The sequence below is a fragment of the Panthera onca genome, chromosome B2 (assembly GCF_046562875.1).
Source record: "Panthera onca isolate mPanOnc1 chromosome B2, mPanOnc1 haplotype 2, whole genome shotgun sequence".
Classification (NCBI taxonomy): domain Eukaryota; kingdom Metazoa; phylum Chordata; class Mammalia; order Carnivora; family Felidae; genus Panthera; species Panthera onca.
The window spans coordinates 131797322-131809761 of NC_138343.1; the positions used below are offsets into that span (position 1 = coordinate 131797322).

A 12440-nucleotide genomic window follows, 5' to 3' on the forward strand; every position below is an offset into this window, starting at 1 on the left:
AAAGAAGAAGAAAAAAGAAAGAAAGAAAAAAAAGAAAATGTTTGATAAGTCCCAAATTGCTATAGAATAGTTGGTTCTTTCAATAATTTTGGCAAAGAGCCTTTAAAAAAAAAAGTAATGAAAGGTATCTTGATAAGTTTATGATAAATGGATGCATTCACCAAAGCTCACATATCCCTGTGCTGTAAGCCAAGCGGTTCCCAGGCTTCCCTGTTAGTAATGAGGACATCTAACGCCAAGTGATGTGAGTAGTTGAAAGGCCCATCTCTAGACTTCATTTTAAGGGTTTCTAAATGGGGAACTTTCTCAATATGGCCCTTATTTGTGCAGAATTTACACTCTGTGTCTTTGAGTTTTCAGGTAGTTTCCTGGTAAAACTTTCTAAGCCCAGGTATCCATATCTTATCAAAGAAATTTCCCAGAATTTATATTCACTGCAATCTACTGAGCCAGTAGAGGACTCTTTTTCTACATATTAAAAAACATCATTTATGTGGATAGCAGTTCCTTTAATTTCTGTAACTCAAAATTATGCAAGCTCACTGACTAGGAAATTCTCCTGAGGCATTTCAAATGTCAAATTGAGAAGCACATCAGAGAATTTCAGCATGAAATTTCGTATCCAACATGAGCCGGCACCACGTCGTCTAAGAATTAACAGTACTGGAATCCTATTTGGAAAGGTGTATGATTATGAAATGGCACAAGCAGCAATCCTTTATCAGAATATAAAAATGTCTTTAAAAATTTTAGCCGCCTGGCCTGACTGATTGGCGATGGTCAGTGAGATTCTGCAATATTCCGACAATTTTATAATGTCTCAAGCAAGCATAGTTCAAGTGTGCCCTTGGTGTAAAAAGTTTATGATGATATATATTTAGGCCCCAAAGACGGCAGGAACATATGTCTTGTTTGGTTTTTCTTATTTTTCACAATGCCACTAATTTATTTTCTTCCAGGTAGAATACATGAACACCAGGAAACAAAGTGACAAATCTTGAATTTTTCCAAAAGCCCTCGAAGCAGCCATTTTTATCACAGGGTCCGAAACAGCCCTTGCGTGCCACATTCCCTGTTTCTAATACTTTTGCTTTTGTGCAGGGAATTCGTACTTATTCTTCAAGGGTTAGTTCAGGTGCCAATCGCTGTCCTGCTTTCTCTGAGGAATCCCACCCCACCGTCCCACACATCTGCCTATACCTTCATTATGGAACCCTTTTCTCTTTCCCCACCGATGTTACAGCATCTCCCATATTAGTCAGTAATACCTGTCCGTATCTCCTACTGGACTGTGACCATTGGGATGCCAAACACAAATAGCTTTCTTACCTCCAAATTCTTAGTGCAAATCAAGTAAAATGGTAAACAATGTTTGGGATTTGAAGGAGTTAAAGCAATTAATATCACAATGCCTTTCAATCAGTTACTCAAACAAAGACTCTCTCTTATAAATCTATGCTCTGCAATCATCAATCTCTTCCAGCACACAGAAACTCTAGAGTGTTTCACCACATATCCATGGGCCACAAAGGGATAAACCACTAACAGGATGGCACTGAATTGAAAAGGAAAGAAAATGAATTTAACAGGCACAGATACTAATTTTACTACTCTTAGGAGCATTGCTTCGTTTCAACAAATACATATGCACAGCAATATTCTTTCTTGATTTGGTACTCCTCTCCCTCTGGAGCACAGCTGCAGAGGCAGCCAAATATTATGGCATTGGAAGGGGACAGTGGCAGTGCCCCTAAAATTCCTAAAGCAGGTAGGTGAGCAGGAGGCAGAGAAGGTATCTCTGGGTCAGGCTCCAAAATCCAGATTCATTTTATTGATGTGGCTATTGTTTTATGCTGTAGTTCTATGGGAAATCATGGGAAGGGGCATACTGGATTTTTTGGGGGTCCTCACATGCTAATACCCACTTGCCACTGATACTTAAGCGATTTAACACATTGGAGAATAAGTCTGTGTTTCAAATCCTCTACACTGTAGAACTAAGTGTTCCCGGCTTGTTCTATTTTTGCTGTTGGACCATTTCATTTGAAGGCACATTTGGGGAAGATGACAGCATTAATTTAGCTAACAATATTCATTTTGTTTTCATTAGTTGTTTTTGTAGTTTCCTATTTTGATGCTTGATCTGATAACTGCATAATACCCAGAGGGTGCCTCTGTTTGTATTAATAACAGCTTCTCATTCACACTTCATCAATGCTAGAATAGCCCAGCTTCACCGTCAAAGGAGCATGAATCAGAAATGTTTCTGAGAAGAGGGTCATTTCTAATGCAGATGGAAATTACAGGTAGGAGGTGAGGTGAGTAGGGAGACAGGCATACTCTGAAGTGCGAGGCCCTGTCCAGGATTAGCAGACATGGGTTCTCTAAACAGCTCAGTGCTTTGGGCAAGCCACTTAAACCACCTAAACCTCAGTATTTCTGTCTTCAAAATGGGTGTGAGTCAGTTACAGTATAAAATAAAATTCATGATTCTGTAACTATATACTTGCATATTTAGAGTTTATAATTGTGTCAGCTCTGTTTCACTGAGCAATGAGGACCCTTGTGATCCCCTAACAGAAAGTTTTGGAAGGGTGCAAATAATTTAGAAGGGTGCGAGTAATTTTTTGACATCAGTAAATAATAACCATGTATCGGATGCTTATGTGACAAGCTATTCTGTCTTATGCATGTATAGTATTTAATCACTACTACCATGCTGTTTTAAAGAAAAGAATTTGAATTTATTCTATTAATTGTTTATGAACCTTGGCTCAGAATGCCTGTATCCAGGAAAATGTATTTGTACTTTGCTTATTATCCTTAACACATTAGATGAAATTATCTTTATATGTTTACTTCCCTCATTACACTTGATATTTCTGGAAATGAGGGCCCAAGCCTTATGTATTTTTAAATTCTCAGCATAGAACCCAATGTTATATAAAAAATTATAATAAACATTGGCTATACATAATTTAATGAATCAGCATTTCCAAAACCAATTTGTCCTTAAAATTCACTTCAGTATCTCTTCCTTTGTGAGTCTCTGAAAGAAAAAAAAGAAAAATACAAAAATCAAATGTTTAATTCTATCAAAGTGGAAAGGGAAAAGCTGAGGCAGAAAAAGAAACTGAATATTTCAAATATGGTTAAATGTCCACACAAAGGAGGAAATAGTGCTATCATCATGAAATAAATCCTACCAATAAGGTAGGTAGCCTGAAAACTACTTTTTGAAATACCTATGTTCTTTATCTTATATTATTATAGGGAAAATTTTAATAGCATTTTTTTATGTGATGACTTATAGTAATCTCAGGTACTTTATCCAAATCTACCATAAGGACATTTAAAAAGTGGGCCATTGTTATGATCCAGGTGACCCATGGGGAACTGAGCCCAGTAGCAGTAGAAAGAACATGGCGTTAGAAGAGATCAATGAAAAAATTTTGTCATAAATTATGGCATAAAACTTGAAGGTGTGAAAAGAGGCCAGAACTAAGAGTTCTGCTGCCACAGTAGAATATCTCCTTTGTCATCCTCAAGGGCAAGTAACTATTTGCTCTCATCCTCTTCATCCTCCTTACTCATCAGAATACCAGAGTAAATAATATCTCAGTGTAGTCATATGTATGGAAAATGAATCTATAGTTACCCCAGGTTAGATTTCTCATATATTTAGAGAATGTGTCCACGTCAGTGACCATGAGTCATACCAAATAAATGACTATCACTCCTTAACCATGCTCTTAAAATATGTACAAAAAAAGCTACTCACTTAAATCCCCATTGAGCCCTTCTGTGTCTTTGCTGATTCAGAAGGATTATTTAGTGTTTATTTTTTTTATTTTTTTTTTTTAAACTTTTTTTTTTTTTTTAATTTTTTTTTTTTTTCAACGTTTTTTTTTAATTTATTTTTGGGACAGAGAGAGACAGAGCATGAACGGGGGAGGGGCAGAGAGAGAGGGAGACACAGAACCGGAAACAGGCTCCAGGCTCCGAGCCATCAGCCCAGAGCCTGACGCGGGGCTCGAACTCACGGACCGCGAGATCGTGACCTGGCTGAAGTCGGACGCTTAACCGACTGCGCCACCCAGGCGCCCCAGGATTATTTAGTGTTTAAATCTTCAGTGCCTTCTTTTCTATTCTTTTTCTTATCGTTTTGGATGGGAAAATAAAGAAATCTAAGTCATATTGCAGAGACTCACATTAGCATAAACGTTTCTCTTTTCTATGCAATTTAATTGTTCTTATGATTAAGAAAACAGAAGAACGAAATCAGTCTCTCTTTTGCACAATGGGAATAACACTGTGCAATCAATAACAATTCTGCATAAAAGCAGTGTAGTGATAACATTAAATGGTGACCATCTTTGCATTCCTCCTACTTTCAACAAATAGTTCCTTGGCTCTGTCACCAAAAGACAGGAGGACCTTGATAGGAATCTGAGCTTGTGAAAATCAATGAACAAAACGCATTGTGTGTTTTTTTTTTTCCAGTTTTTCCCTGCCCCAGATTCTCTCTCCTCCCTTTGATGCCTTTCTCTGTGCCCCAGGAGACTGATCTCCGTGCACCAGCAGACCCCCTTCCAGCTAAGCCCTACCAGTCAGGGGAATTAGAGGTTGGGTTCCCCTCTTCCTCCCTGCTTTGGATGGTGCCCCTCCACAACCACAGCTCTTTCTTGGCAGTCCCTCCTCAATGCTCAAGCTCTCTCTGATTCTGGGAACACTTTTTTTTTTTTTTTTTTTGCCTGTTTCCCTTTAGACCAGAGGGTGGTATCAGCTTTCTGCTGTTGCTTATCTCTCAGTGTCTAATACCCTCTCTGTTCCGTGACCCAGAAATTCATTCCTTCATTAAATTCTTTTCACTGGAGTGGATTCTGTTTTCTACTGACTCTTGATTGATAACAATCATGAACTTGAAAGTAAACCAACTTAAACATTTCTATTCCAATCCCTCAACTCTGTTGAAATATCTATGAAAAATAACAGCCCTTCTCTTTGTGTAACAGAGGCTGGGATAAAACAGTTCAACAATCATGTCTGGGTTTCAGTAGCCAGAAGGGATTTTTAACCCTGGTAATCAGGGAGTGTAGGGATATTCATGAATTTTGTACATTGGAGAACTGCTTCTCCTGGACCCTACCATGGAGTCACCCTTCTTGCCAAAGCGAATGTGTTGTCATACTCCCTTTTACTGCAGTGAGAAAAGAGAAAGAGCAGTACTGACTTTGATCAGAGAACAATGCCAAGTGGTGCCACGTTGGAGTCTTGAGACCAAATGAAAAACTAGTAACACTGATCACATCTTGATTTCAGTGTTTTATATTTGGTTCCTCAGGGATTTGTTTTCATTAATTTAAATTGTTAATACTGAATTTTAAATGTTTTATCTTGATAACTGAGCATCTTCCCTTATATCTTGCACCCAAAGTGAGTACCTCACTGCCCTCTCTCTAGACCCGACCCTATTAGAAAGACTCAGAAAAGGGAAACTTCCTTCCAACTGAAAGAGAGTCAATGTAGGTTGTAGCATCGTTATTAAAGAAGCAAACTTGGAATTTAGGCAGACTTAGGTCTGGATTTTCCCCCTACTCGAGTTGTAACCTTGGGCAAGTTGCTAAACTCTCTAAACTTCAATTCCATCGTTGCAGAATGAATGTAATAGTATAGGCCAACAAACCCCGATCTGTACCGCAACACCCAAAATTTTCCTAGAACAAAATGATTATTCACACAACTGGCACAAATTCATTTGCAGCAAATTCTGACTGGACTGAGGTAAGGCAATTCATAGTCTTTCTTTATTCCACATATAAAGTGAGTACTTACAGGTACTGCCCCAAATGTCACAGCAGGAGGAGAGGGGCCCAAATTAGATGTATGTTATGTGTACCATATAGTCCGTCTAAAATTTGGAAGTTCTGAATTTAAAAAGCTAGGTGAGCCTGAGGCTATGGATAGTGACTGTGAATCTATAATAGTTTTGCGTGGGGATTCAATGATATGTGGCATGAGAGTGCACCACAGAATGGGGGTACCCGGTGAATATTCACTGGAACAGATGCTTTCCCAGAACCCTGGAAACTCAGAAGCAGATATTCCATTCTGGGGCATCCAGACCCTAACACTGCTTGATCCCTGGTGAAATATGAGATCTTGGAGACACTGAGTTAGGTTCAAGAAGCAGATAGGTTATTATGGAAATCCTTCCCGAAAATGATGTAAACCCTGAATATGAAAGGACAGTGGCATGGCAAGAATGATTTGTCCTCCTTTGTGTGGACACCGCCTCAGGCAGCTGTGGGCTCCTGTTACATTTTGTGGGGAAGCAAGGAAGCCATGTTGAGATGTGCTCCATATACTCCTATTACGTGTGACTACCTCCCTTCTGATTAGGTTTGTATCTTTGGCTAATTAAATCAGGAACTTAATGTAACCTTGAAGCATGTACATGTGTTGGGAGTGGCTCTCTTCCTGTCCATCTGTAACCTAGCTGAGGCACCACAGTGCTCAATAAACATTGTCTATTAATGTCATCTTAAGCACGATGATTTCCTCACTGGCAACAGGCATTTTTCAGAATTGAAGCTTTCTTAGAAATCAGTTGATTTACAGTATAATCTTTGAGCAATTGCAGATGCAGAGACCAAAATTTCACTGTAATTATGACTAAAAGCTTGATTGAAGAAAGTGAAAACGTCATCCAGTCTGGGGTAGGATGTTAACTATATCAGCAAAACATGAATGATGAAGAGACATGGAGACTGGACCGTAACAGAGACAATTCCCTTAATTGTACATGACGAAGGATTTTTACCAATTTCCAATAAGAATCGGAAGTTAATTTTAAAGCCTGTTTTAAATTCTTCAGAGTTCCTTTTTTTTTTAATTATGCCTAAATTAACTTGTGAGAACGGAATAGTTTGTATTCTACAGAATGGGTTTAGTCATCATCATCTTTTAAATTGTCTACACATTGTCTTTACAGTGGTAGACGATTAATTCCACTGAAGACCCCATCTGTAACTTCCGTCAAACTCTGGCACTCAGATCAGACCCACTCTCGACTGTAGTCTTGTATCTGGGGAATTACCTATGAAGGTGGCCCAATGATGATACCAACACCCCTCAGGTCTGCTAATATTGATGAGGAGCTTGTGCACTGACCAGAATAATGCCACAAGATGGGCAATGAAGCAAACCACTCAACTCACATCATCTATTTTCTCATTTATAAAATTGCTCATTTATAAAATTGAATATTTTTTCAATTATTTTTTTTGCTGAACTCCTATTATTTTTTTAAGTAGGAAGAGCAAAATAGGACAGATAAAAATAGAGACATTCTGTTTGAAGAAGTTGAGATGCAGAGTTCTCACATTTTATCACTAGGTTGCCTGCCCCCCTCCCAATGCACTTATAAAGCACACTTAGGACTCTAAAGGGTCTTATAAGAATCAGTGGGTCAGATGGTTCCTAAGAAAGAATCCTTTCTACTCTAGCACTAATCCTAAAATCAGTGCTAAATCCACAAATCTATGAGTTTCTAATAGTTACCATTTACTAAGTGTTTAGGATATACAAGGCCTGGGATAAGCATTTTATACACAGTATCCTATTTAAGCTTTAGAAAGGCAAGGACCACTTTTCCCCTTATACAGATTAAGGAAGTAAGGCTCTAGGGTTTAAATAACCTTCCTGAAGTCACAGAGCCAGTAATGTGGCTATAGAATTCAAGTTCAGTTCAGTTGACCCCAAAGCCCCTTGTTAACCAGTATGTCTATCAGCAAATCCAAAAGAGAAAAACTAGTCTGGTGAATAAATTTCTGGAAATGGTCTGGCCTGAAATGTAAAAAGATCTGAGCTTCACACTGGTTTTCTGTCCACTTTGCACAGTAGCTTTCTTTCCTCCTGCCCCTCCCCTACTCCCCATTGCACGCCACTCTCCTCTCTTCCCCTCCCCTCTCTTGTCTCTCCAAACCACCTCTCTAGGTATCCAGAAATTTATGGCAGGAAACGTGGACACTGACAGCCACCCAGTTTCATAGCTTATACCTCATGAATCCAGACAGCAAATGCCCAGGCCATTTCTTAGGGGTACTTGTTCCTATCTGGACCATTCCATTGCGGATCCATTCAAGAGGGCAGGATAAGGGTGAAATATGGCTATTCTTGTTGCAGCTGGATAGCAGTCCTCATAGAAAAGAGATGGTAAGGTACTAACGCTCTAAATAAAATATTAGAAGGTTGTTTCATTTCATAGAAAGATGGTCCTGACCGGATTTGAAAAATATTGCTCTTACTTTCATTTTCTCATTGATATACTTATGTATTAAGTACCCTTTGGCCATGCTGTATGAATATGCAAAACTCTGGAAGTTCAAGAATGCAGTTTAATCTAGAGTTTTCAATTCACTATTTGTACAAATTGCTACTTGGACAAATGGCTTCTCTCCTAGTTCAGTTTGTTTGTTTGTTTGTTTGTTTGTGGTATGGTTGTGTTTTTAATTTTGTTTTTTGGTTTTTGCTATTTTTAAATGAAATGATGTTCTTTAAAAAAAATTTATTTAATGTTTATTTTTGAGAGAGAGCCAGCCTGAGTGGCAGAGGGGCAGAAAGAGGGGGAGACAGAAGAGCTGAAGCTGAGAGCAGAAAGCCCTATGTAGGGCTTGAACTCACAAGCTGTGAGATCATGACCTGAGCCAAAGTCGTCTGTTTAATCGACTGAGCCACCCAGGTGCCCATGAAATGATTTTTTTTAGTTTATTTATTTATTTTGAGAGACAGCACAGCAGGGGAGGGGTGGAGACACAGAAAGGGAGAATCCCAAGCAGGCTCCATTCTGCCAGCACAGAGCCCAACATGGGACTCAAACCCACCAAGCTGTCAGATCATGACCTGAAGTGAAACCAAGAGTTGGACGTTTAACCAACTGAGCCATCCAGGCATCCTGAAATGATATTCTTTAAAAAGTTCTTAATCACTAACATTTTATAGGTTGCCAGATCTTTTCGGAAAATATTTCTAAAGCCAAATATAAATCCAAGCATTGGAGAGATCAAAGCATAAGTACTAATACTTTTCATGTGTAGTTGCTTGAGGTTCATATTTGACCATCTCTATAATTCTGTAGGATGCTGGTCCAGATGTCATGATGTCCTTAGTCATCTGTGCAAGGAAGAAACACATCAGGAGGTTAAGTAGCTTGTTCATAATCACATAAGTGACACCACGGCTTGAACTCAGGTCTCCCAATTTAGAGTCAGTATGCCCTGATCATCTGGGTAATTTTCCCTAGCCATCAGAATAGTTCAATTTTAGACAGTGTCACTCTCCATCTGATCTTGGTTCCTAGTTCTAACTATATAGAAACATAGTACATGCTCTAGAGGTCTGACTGCCCCCTTCCTTAAAACAGCTTTTCATCTGGCATTTCCAGGCCATGTGATCAGTGTTGTCACTGTAGAATGCAGCCTGCCTTATTTTGGAGTATTAATTGACAGAACTTCTAGGTCTGGTCTGTTTAATAGTCCACAAAGGGGAACCATGTACACCTAATCCTAATAAGCTCATTGTGTTTTATAGATGGGGGAAGGGGGTATAGAAGAAAAAATAACACAATGTAGGCAATGCATCTTTTCTATAATTTGCTGCTTCATTTACTCTCAGTTCACCTCCTGTATCTGAACCAACCATCTATCTCCTTCTATACAAGGTTACTTAGTCAGGATACCCAATGAGGTTGTGCCTTGTAGAATAAATTCTATGCTCAAAATGGTCCTAATTAAACAATCTTTTCAGCTTTGAGGGGGAAATCTAGCTTTAGTTTAAAAATGTTTTTTTCTATAAATTCAATCACCTCAGTGTCAATGACCACATATGTACCTAAATCAATTTTAGAAGACCTTAAGTTGGATCATTAGGAAATAATATCAGGAAAATGAAAGAGTAAATATAACCACAGCCCTCATGGATACATCCTTTTTATTTCTCCCTTCTTAATTCTTTGAATTCAGCATTTACATCTATCAATGAATACTAAAATGGCATTATTGAAACAGATGATTGCCCTTCTAACTATCCACATGTCTCTTATCCCAATTCTTACCTTTGAACTCTACATAGTATCTGACCCTAGTAATCACCCCTCTCCTTCTTTGATTTTGAGGCTAGGATGCTCAAAATCTTTCTTTCACCTTTCTCAATGTCCCAAGCACCTTCTCCACTTGCGCCTAATGTTAATTTTATCTTCCTCTTCTCTCTTCCTACCTCAAATGTCACATGTAGTTCTCAGCTTCAAATAGCATTATAGGAAAGACCTCCAAATACAAATAATTATAAATTTCCTAGCCAAAAGAAATGAAACAGAAGGGGTGGCACTGACTAATGCACACATCGCTAATTACCCATTGAGAAAAGAATCCGTGGGCTCCTGGGTGGCTCATTTGGTTAAGTGTCTAATTCTTGATTTCAGCTCAGGTTAGGATCTCACGGTTTGTGATCACTATGCTCTGACAGCATGGAGCCTGCTTGAATTATCTCTCTCTCTCTCTCTCTCTCTCTCTTTGCCCCTCCCCCACTCTCTCTCTCAAAATAAATAGACTTTGAAAAAAAACAAAAAAAAGGAAAGAGAATCCATGTGTTCCCTGAAAAAGAGACACACTGGATTTATGATTTATAAACTGTTCAAATTTGTATTCCTGTTTATAAAACTTAGAGATCCCCCTACTGCTTTGGGGAAGTTTTTTGAATCCTGTTTACATAAACTTTGCCTCTTTGTTTCTCCTTTCCAAAAGCATAAAGACCTACTTATATTATCTGGATTTGATATCTACATTTATTGATATGAGAGTCATTGGATTTTGAATATTAATTCATTATTTTCAGGTCATGCTACATAGAAATAGACCATGCACAAAGTAAAACCTGAGAAAATAAAGTTTATAAAACCTAACTGTGAACCTATATGAAAAATATTTAACTGTATTTGTTTGTGATAGTTTTATAGATATCCTCTCCAGACCTTGCAAACTTTTACCTGCATAAAGATTCTTTTTTTTCTGCTAGTACTGATGTGTGAATTCAGCAAACTTGCAGGATATAAAGTCAACATGCAGAGATCAATTGTATTTCTATAACACCAATCATGAAGCAACAGAAAGAGAAATCAAGAAATTGATCCCATTTACAACTGCACCAAAAATGAGAAGATACCTAGGAATAAGCCTAATCAAAGAGGTAAAAGATCTGTATACTGAAAACTATAGAAAACTTATAAAAGAAATTGAAGAAGACACAAAGAGGTGGAAAAACATTCCATGCTCATCGGCTAGAAGAACAAATATCATTAAAATGTCTATACTATCCAAAGAAATCAATGCACTCCCTATCAAAATACCACTAGAATTCTTCACAGAGCTAGAAAAACAATCCTAAAATTTTTATGGAACCAGAAAAGACCCCAAATGGCCAAAGTAATATTGAAAGAGAAAACCAAAGCTGGAGGCATCACAATTCCAGACTTTAAGCTGTATTATTAAGCTGCAATCATCAAAACAGTATAGTACTGGCACAAAAACAGACACATAGATTAATGGAACAGAATAGAGAACCCAGAAATGGACCCACATATTTATGGCCAACTAATCTTCGACAAAGCAGGGAAGAGTATCCAACGGAAAAAAAGTCTCTTCAGCAAATGGTGTTGGGAAAACTTTACGGCAACAAGCAGAAGAATGAAACTGGACCATTTTCTTACACCATACACAAAAATAAATTCAAAATGGATGAAAGATCTAAATGTGAGACAGGAAACCCTCAAAATCCTACAGGAGAAAACAGGCAGCAATTTCTTGACCTTGGCTGCAGCAACCTCTTACTAAACATGTCTTCACAAGCAAGGGAAATAAAAGCAAAAATGAACTATCAGGACCTCATCAAGATAAAAAGCTTCTGCACAATGAAGGAAACAAGCAACAAAACTAAAAGGCAACTGACAGAAAAGGAGAAGATATTTGCAAATGACATAACAGATAAAGGGTTAGTCTCCAAAATCTATAAAGAATTTATCAAACTCAACACCCAAAAAACAAATCCAGGGATGAAATGGGCAGTAGACATGAATAGACACTTTTCTAAAAAGACATCGGGATGGCAAACAAACTCATGAAATATGCTCAACATCACTCATGATCAGAGAAATATAAATCAAAACTACAATAAGATACCACCTCACACTAGTCATAATGGCTAAAATTAACAGCACAGGAAAACAACAGATGTTGGTAATGACATGGAGAAAGGGGAACCCTCTTGCACTGTTGGTGGGAATGCAAACTGAAGCAGTCACTCTGGAAAACAGTATGGAGGTTCCTCAAAAACTTAAAAATAAAACTACCCTACAGCCCAGCAATTGCACTATTAGGAATTTATCT

At 38.1% G+C, this 12440-nt stretch overlaps 1 long non-coding RNA gene across 13 annotated transcripts in view; it reads right to left on the minus strand.

Moving 5' to 3' along the window:
• The window catches only part of LOC132667733 (uncharacterized), a 197515-nt gene that overhangs the window by 20191 nt on the left and 164884 nt on the right, over window positions 1-12440 (minus strand). For 3 of the 13 annotated variants that reach the window (XR_013555801.1, XR_013555797.2, XR_013555793.2), the window contains one exon: window positions 2964-3049. The exons of 7 other annotated variants lie outside the window; for them this stretch is intronic. This is a non-coding gene — a long non-coding RNA (uncharacterized LOC132667733). Of the gene's footprint in view, window positions 1-2963; window positions 3050-4107; window positions 4157-9082; window positions 9175-12440 lie in introns of those variants that run through there. 3 more of the 13 variants (XR_014137730.1, XR_014137729.1, XR_013555796.2) reach the window with 2 other exon arrangements.